This window comes from Boleophthalmus pectinirostris, unplaced genomic scaffold (genome assembly GCF_026225935.1).
Source record: "Boleophthalmus pectinirostris isolate CB_2022bp ecotype Guang Dong unplaced genomic scaffold, ASM2622593v1 HiC_scaffold_1657, whole genome shotgun sequence".
Taxonomy (NCBI): Eukaryota; Metazoa; Chordata; class Actinopteri; order Gobiiformes; family Gobiidae; genus Boleophthalmus; species Boleophthalmus pectinirostris.
In genome coordinates, this window is record NW_026571105.1 from 9,453 (window position 1) to 18,028 (window position 8,576).

Here is an 8,576-nt window from a genome sequence, read left to right on the forward strand (position 1 = left end):
AGCGCACAGACGCTGTTACTCCACCACGCAACAGTTCTAGCGTCTTTGTGACTATATCTTCCTCGCAGTTCGCACAAGTTTGTTGCGATGGAGACAAGAATCCGGAGCAGTTCGCCGCAAAAGAAAGTCAGTTTTTGAGGTCGCTGAAAGAAGAAGACAAGGGGAAAAGCAGCGAAGCCAAACTAAGGTGATTCTTGAAGATTATTCCACGATGGCGCGACTGAAGCAGACGCAGGTCTAAAGACTGACGCACTGGTCACAAATTACTCCTGACAGGAAACTTCTGCTTATTATGAAAACGTACTTTATTTCCAAGAGCTACAAACGTTTTTCAGACATGAAGCGTATCCTATGTCTGAAAACGTAATTTTCAATGCAAAGAAAGAGCCGCTTGCTGCTGCGTTGTTGTAGTTAGTTCATTCGCACTGAATCTCACGCAACCTTCTCTGCACCCTTTCCTGCTCCGCCCCGCTGCCCGTCCCTCTTCCCCCTCTCCTCACTTCTCGGGCACGGAATCTCCGCGTACCGCTCCCCTCTCCTCTCCTCTCCCTGCTCCGCTCTTCTCCCTGCTCCTCACTCTCGTCCGGCAAACGAAATGTCCGCGCCCCCTCCCCCCGTCCTCACTTCTCCGTCTTGCCTAACCAACACTGTAGTTAGTTGTTTACAAGTCATGTGCAGACCGGCTGTAAACAAACCTGTTTTGGCGTGAGGAGGAGGAGGAGGTGTTTCTACGTAGGAGCTGTGGGGAGGGGGTGGTTTCACGCATGCGCAACATTTGAAAAGGACAAACAGTCGCTGGATTTCTCGTTCCTTGGAAAATCCTCTATACAACCTTTAAATTAGTCAGATCTTAAAAGATGAAAATAAATAAATAAATAAATAAATATTCTAAGAATTTGCCTGTTCATTTGGCTAGTGAGCACATTGTGTGGGGAGGGGCACATAGGTGGTATGGGGACCTCGTTTCTCAGGAAAATGTGTGTGTGACATCAGAGCTGGTTAACTTCTATTTAGAGCAGGACTATTAACAAACACACAACGTTTCAGGCGCAGGTGTGGGGCCCTGTGTGTCAGAAAATGTGTTTAATTTTTATTTGCTTTAGTTGGGATTTTTTATTTTATTTTTTACTTTCTCATTGACAGTGGATAAGAAATGTAATAGTTTCAGATCTTTAAAACGGGAAAGTTAAAACAAAAAAGATTACTCCATTAACTTCAGGCCGTGGTGTGGGGGAGGGGCACATAGGTGGTGTGGGGACCCCGTTTCTCAGGAAAATGTGTAACATCAGAGCTGGTTAACTTAAGACAGTATTTACAGCAGGACTGTTAACAAACACATAGAAAGTTTCAGATGCTTAAGATATGTTACACTTGACACTTCAACAATTCAGTTTAATTTTACCTTCATACCAATCACAAATGCTAATTGCAAATTAGCCATTATGTAATGCTCACTGCAACTGAAGTAAATTCACTTTTTAAAATTTTCCTGTTTGTATAACTTCACTTGTTATATTTTATTCAGCCTGCAACAATGGCTGACAGTAAAAATTTTGACTCATCTATTGGGCAGTTAATTCATATTTTGTTGAGAAACATTCCCGACTGGACACAATATGGCGGCAGACGAAAACTGGTCAGACATGAACCAATTTGTGATTGTTAGAAGACTTAATTAACCTAAACAGCAATTGTCTGTGCTAAATTTTGCTGTTGTTTTAAAATATAGAGCAGAAAGTTTATTTCGGTTCCAGGCTGTGTGTAATACAGCATATATAGGCCTAGTTTTTAGAAGTGTGAATTTATAATTTTACTTGGAAACCAAGTCCAAGTCCAAGTCCAAGGTTGTTTCAGATCAAACAAATTTAAATATTAAACAAAGTTAACCTAATTAATTGTGATTAATCATATTATTGTGGAAAGCTGTGTTCAGTTTCATATTCACACCCAGACATGATGCTGCCAGACTTTTAAATCAAGAGATCACTTAAATAGAACCTGCCACACTGAGCCTAAGACATCATGCTGCGTCCAAAGAAATTCAGGAGCAGATCAGAAGAAAGTCATTGACATGTCAGTCTGGAAAAGTTACAAAGCATTTCTAAATCTTTGGACTCCAGTGACCACAGTAAGAGCCATTAACCACAATGGAGAAAGCATGGCACAGGGGTGAACCTTCCAGGAGTGGCTGACCTACAAAAAATTACCCCAAGAGCGATGACTGATGCAATAACGCAATAGGTCACAAAGGACGCAGAACAACATCTAAACAAATGCAGGCCTCACTCACCTCTGTAAAGCTCATTGATCATGACTCAACCATAAAAAAGAGACAAGGCAAAAATGGCAGAGTTCTGAGGAGAAGGTTCTTGATGATCCCCAAAACTTTTGGGAAAATATTCTGTGAAGTGATGAAACAACAGTTGAACTTTTTGGATAGTGCATTCCATTACATCTGGCATAAAATGAACACAGCATTTGAGAAAAAGAGCATGATGCCAACAGTGGAACTGACGTAGGGTCATGGTTTGGGGCTTTGTTGCTTCAGGATCTGATGACACTGTGATTGAAGGAACCATGAACTCTGCTCCACCAACAATCCTGAAGGAGAATGTCCGGCCATCAGTTCATGACCTCAAACTGAAGCACACTCAGGTTCTGCAGCAGGACAATGATCCGAACCACATCAAACAAATCCAGGCCTAGTCAAAAGTCTAGACATGAACCCAGTTGAATGTTGTGGCATGACCTTAAAAAGGCAGTTCATGCTCAGAAACCCTTCAGTGTGGCTGATTTAAAACAATTCTGCAAAGAAGAGTCGGCCAAAATTCCTCCAGTGATGCGAAAGACTCACTGCCAGTTATCACAAACACTTGACTGCAGTTGTTGGTGCTAAGGGCGGTTCTACCAGTTATTAGGTTTAGGGGGTAATTACCTTTATGAATACGAACAGGACTTTGTGGAGCTCAGAGGACTAACGGGACTTTGTTGAGTACCGATGACTAAGGTCAGATTTTGTGGAATAACAAGGATTAACGGTACTTTGTTGAGTACCGATAACTAAGACCAGATTTTGTGGAGCTCAGAGGACTAACGGACTTTGCTGAGTACTTATGACTATGGCTGGATTTTGTGGAGCTCAGAGGACTAACAGGACTTTGTTGAGTATTGATGACTAAGGCAGGATTTTGTGGAGCTCAGAGGACTAACAGGACTTTGTTGAGTATTGATGACTAAGGCAGGATTTTGTGGAGCTCAGAAGACTAACGGGACTTTGTTGAGTACCGATGACTAAGGCCAGATTTTGTGGAGCTCAGAGGACTAACAGGACTTTGTTAGTATCGATGACTAAGGCCAGATTTTGTGGAGCTCAGAGGACTAATGGGACTTTGTTAGTACTGATGACTAAGGCCAGATTTTGTGGAATATCAAGGACTAACAGTACTTTGTTGAGTACCGATAACTAAGACCAGATATTGTGGAGCTCAGAGGACTAACGGACTTTGCTGTGTACTTATGACTATGGCTGGATTTTGTGGAGCTCAGAGGACTAACAGGACTTTGTTGAGTACCGATGACTAAGACCAGATTTTGTGGAGCTCAGAGGACTAATGGGACTTTGTTGAGTACCGATGACTAAGGCAGGATTTTGTGTAGCTCAGAGGACTAACAGGACTTTGTGGACTGGGGTCAGGAGAACCAGCTTCTCATTAATGCAGTTGATGGTGGTGGACTTCCACAGAAGCCATCCCCTGACCAGTGAACATCTAGGGAAGGGACATTAGGGGAGTGGACTCATACAAGTACCTGGTTTGTCTGAACCACAGACTGGACTGGACTCACAACACACACACACTGTACAGGAAGGGCCAGAGCACACTCTATCTCCTGTGAAGACTCAGGTCTTTTGGAGTGAGTGGACCAGTGCTGACGACCAAAGTACAAGGTCATCAAGAAGTCCATCTCAGTTTTTACAGTTTACAAAAATCAACTAATTTACAAAAAAAATAAAAAATCTACGTTTGGTAATCTAATGTAAATACTTTAAACTTAAAGGACTTGGGACTTGACTCGGGCTTGTACCACTGTACAAATTTGACATATGGACACTGACAAAAAAAAGTATAATCCCAGTTAAGTTTTTATGTACAGTACTATTATTAAAGGCAGAACTACAAAAAAGAAGAAAAACTAAAAAAAAAAAGAAAAAAAAAAAAGAATTTATTTTATACAATTTATAGTTAACACACACACACACACACTATATTATATATATTATATATATATATATATATATATATATATATATATATATATATATATATATATATATATATATATATATATATATTTATTTATTTATTTATTTATTTATTTATTTATTATTTGGTACTAGAAGTTACTTTTTCCACCCTGACAGTGTAACCCAGCTGTATATTTCAGCATTTGTAAACTGTTGCTGTAGTGTCTTTATAATCTCGCGAGATTTTGCCACGAGACCTTAGCCACGCCCACTGTTCGGCGCAGGAGAAGCAGGAGCTCGAGCACTTTCAGGTAAATTATTTTCTCTCTAGATCTCTCCTTTTTTATTTAAATGGATCCGGTTTTAAACGTTGTGCTTCTTCAACTTTGTAGGTGCATTCACCGCTGGAACAAACACGGCGACTGTTTTTGCTCCCCCAGTTAAACTAAAGAGTCGGTGAGTGTCACTTTGTTGCTAATGTTATGCTAACCGGCGCTAATGCTAACCGGCGCTAATGCTAACCGGCGCTAATGCTAAGTGGCGCGAGTCTTTCTTATCTGCATCTAATGTGTTTATGGTGTTGTCTAGCTAATGCTAGCTAAGTTTTGTCCGTGTTTCAGCACACACACACACTGGGTTTAAAGGTGCTTAGTGCCAAAGTGTTGCTCTGTGTTTTTAAAGTAAACACTTTGTCTTATTGTGGACATGTGTTTAGTGTTTATGTGACGAGCTGTCACTGTTTTATTAAAATGGCCTTGGTCTAATGTGCTCTTCATTCAAACACTGGACACACACACTCAAACACAGACAGTTTATTCATTGTTGCATGTTTGTTCTTGTACAGGTTCAAGGGACTGTTTTCTGGCGACAGCAAATAGTCCAGCAGCTCAGCCCAAAGGAAACCTGTGACTGTCCAGCCTACACTTCTGTACGCGGTAGGAGGCCCTGTAGCCAATCCCTATTTCGCTTCCTGCTTCTACCACCTCCAACGCACCTTGGACTCCTACGGGGGATCTTTACGTTTCGCCTCCTTGTTTGTGGATTAAAACTTAGGTTCCCTCCTGGAACATGGACTATTAGGATCACTATTGAGCTCTGAACTCTGGCAGGTGTCGAGGTTCTAGTCCTTAACATGGATCTAATGCCGTCCTACATGAACTCTCTTACCAAAGTCACTGTGTCAGTTCTTGCCTCTCTTACATGACTCAATTGCACTTGATACTGTAAATATTGTATATATGTCTCAATAACACTCTGCATTTTTGGATAGCACCATAATTTTGTCTTGTTTTATTTGGCCCTTCTTGTTTACTTCTCATTCTAGAGAGAATCTAGTTTCTGATCCGACTTCATATATTTCACATTTGATCATATTCTGCATAAATCCTGGCAAATGTAATCCCCTACAGATTACAGATTACATACCCCAAAATGTAGTTTGTAACGTAATCCATTAAATTACTTAAAGTGAGTAATGTAATCTGAATACTTTGGGTTACTTGATTTGCTGTCGAGTAGCAAAGACGAGGGAATCTTCACATAAGATGTTTAGTCTACTAAAAGACAATAAAGAAGCCCAGTCTTTACTTAATCGTATTAAAAATGTTATTGATAGAGGAGGAGGAGACACGGTCTGCACAGCATGGTTTAGTCCTGTTAAATCCTGTTTTAGACCTGGTTTAGGCTTGGTTTAGACCTAGGTTAGACCTGGTTTTAAACCTGGTTTTAGTCCTGCTTTAGTCCTGGTTTAGACCTGGTTTTAGTCCTGCTTTAGTCCTGGTTTAGACCTGGTTTTAGTCCTGCTTTAGTCCTGGTTTAGACCTGGTTTTAGTCCTGCCTTTAGTCCTGGTTTAGACCTAGTTTAGACCTAGTTTAGACCTGGTTTTAGACCTGGTTTGGACTTGGGTTTAGACCTGGTTTGGACCTGGTTTAGTGTCCGGCAATTAGTGGAATTACCAAAAAAAAAAAAGGGATTTAGCCCAAAATGTGAAAACGGGAAAATACCTCTGTGTAATCCATTTATTTCAACAAAGTAACTGTAATCCAATTACCTCTCATGGAAAAAGTAACTGTAACTGAATACAGTTACTCATAATTTGTACTCTGATTACGTAACTCCAGTACATGTAATCTGTTACTCCCCAATACCGCTCATATGTCATACTTGTATGTTTCATTATTGCAAAGAAATGTACTCAGAATGAATACTATAATATATTGTTTCACTTATCATTTATCTGATTCGTCGATATGGTAAAATAATAGGAATACACACTTTACTGTTTGGGATATATTCTCGTGGGGACCCTGTACACACACACTTTTCCGAGGATGTCCTCATGGGGCCCCTGCAGTACCACCCGATGACCACTAGGGTATACACACGACGCACACTTTCTCATGAAAATTCGCCCCCAGGGGACTTTTTCTAATTTTGAAAAAAAACTTCACTAGGCATATTAGAATGACGTTTTACAGTGATTTAGATGGTTGGACCCGTGGGGTCCAGGCCTCGGGCCCCACGACGAAAAATCGGTCCCCACGACGTGAGTGAAATCTCAGGTTGTGGACCCCACAAAGATATAAAAACGAGTGCACACACACACACACACACAACACACACACACACACACACACACACACACACACACACACACACACACACACACACACACACACACACACACACACACACACACAACAACAACAACAACAACAACAACAACAACAACAACAACAACAACAACAACAACAACAACAACAACAACAAGTAAACAAAACAGAAAGTACAATGTGTCTCTTCTCTTTTTGCCAAATGGTTTTCCTCTCAGAGATTTTGTGTCAGATGAGAAAGTTTAGAGAGTGGATTAAACCAGGACTGAACCAGGACTGGACCAGGACTGGACCAGGGCTAAATCAGGACTAAATCAGGGCTAATCCCAGACTAATCCAGGACTAAACCACAACTAAACCGAGACTAAACCAGGTTTGTACTGTGGCTAAACAAGGACTAAATCAGGGCTGAATCAGGACTAAACCAGGACTGCACCGGGACTATGATAGGACTAAACCAGAACTGAGATAAGTTTGAACCAGAGCTAATCATGGACTGATCTAGGGCTAAACCAGGACTAAACTAGGACTAGACCAAGACTAAACCAGAACTGGACCAGGACTAAACCAGGTTTAAACTGAGACAAAACCAGGTCTGCCCTGGTACTATACGAGGGCTAAACAAAGACTAAATGTGGACTAAACCAGGACTGAACTAGGACAGAACCAGAACTAAACTTGGACTAAACCAGGAATAAACCAGGTACTAAACGAGGACTGAACCAGGACTAAAACAGGTCTGAACTAGGATTGAACCAGAACTAAACCAGGTCTAAATCAGGACTAAACCAGGACTAAACCAAGTCTGGATCAGGACTAAACCGGGTCTAGATCAGGATTAAACCAGGTCTGGTCAGGTCTAAATCAGGTCTAAACCGGGTCTAGATCAGGTCTAAACCCTGGGGTCTAAACCAGGTCTGGATCAGGTCTAAAGGTCCAGGTCTAGGTCTATCAGGTCGGTCAGGTCAGGTCTAAACCCAGGTCTGGATCAGGTCTAAATCAGGTCTAATCAGGTCTAGGTATCAGGTCTAAACCAGGATCAGGTCTGGGATCAGGTCTAAACCGGGTCTAGTATCAGGTCTAAACCGGGTCATCAGGTCTAAAGGGGATCAGGTCTAAACCGGGTCTAGTATCAGGTCTAAACCGGGTCTGGATCAGGTCTAAACCGGGTCTAGTATCAGGTCTAAACGGTCGATCAGGTCTAAACCGGGTCTAACCGGGTCTAAAGGTCTGGATCAGGTCTAAAACCGGGTCTGGAGGTCAGGTCTCAGGTCTAAACCGGGTCTAGTATCAGGTCTAAACCAGGTCTGGATCACGGGGAGGTCTAAAGGTCTAAACCGGGTCTCAGGTCTAAATCAGGTCTGGATCAGGTCTAAACCGGGTCTAGTATCAGGTCTAAACCGGGTCGTCAGGTCTAAACCGGGTCTAGTATCAGGTCTAAACCGGGTCTAGATCAGGTCTAAAGGGGTATCAGGTCTAAACCTCAGGTCTGGGTATCAGGTCTAAACCGGGTCTGGAGGTCAGGATCAGGTCTAAACCGATCAGGTCTGGTATCAGGTCTAAACCGGGGTCAGGTCTAAACCAGGTCTGGATCAGGTCTAAACCGGGTCTAGTATCAGGTCTAAACCGTATCAGGTCTGGATCAGGTCTAAACCGGGTCTAGTATCAGGTCTAAACCAGGTCTGGATCAGGTCTAAAGGTCTAAACCGGGTCTAGTCTA

At 42.0% G+C, this 8,576-nt stretch overlaps 1 long non-coding RNA gene across 1 annotated transcript; it reads left to right on the plus strand.

The window, feature by feature from the left end:
- The first annotated feature begins 4,394 nt into the window (after positions 1-4,394).
- On the plus strand, positions 4,395-6,851 carry LOC129408529 (uncharacterized). Its single transcript, XR_008631996.1, has 3 exons — positions 4,395-4,554; positions 4,636-4,699; positions 5,088-6,851. It is a non-coding gene; the product is annotated as an uncharacterized LOC129408529 (long non-coding RNA).
- Positions 6,852-8,576: the final 1,725 nt, after the last annotated feature.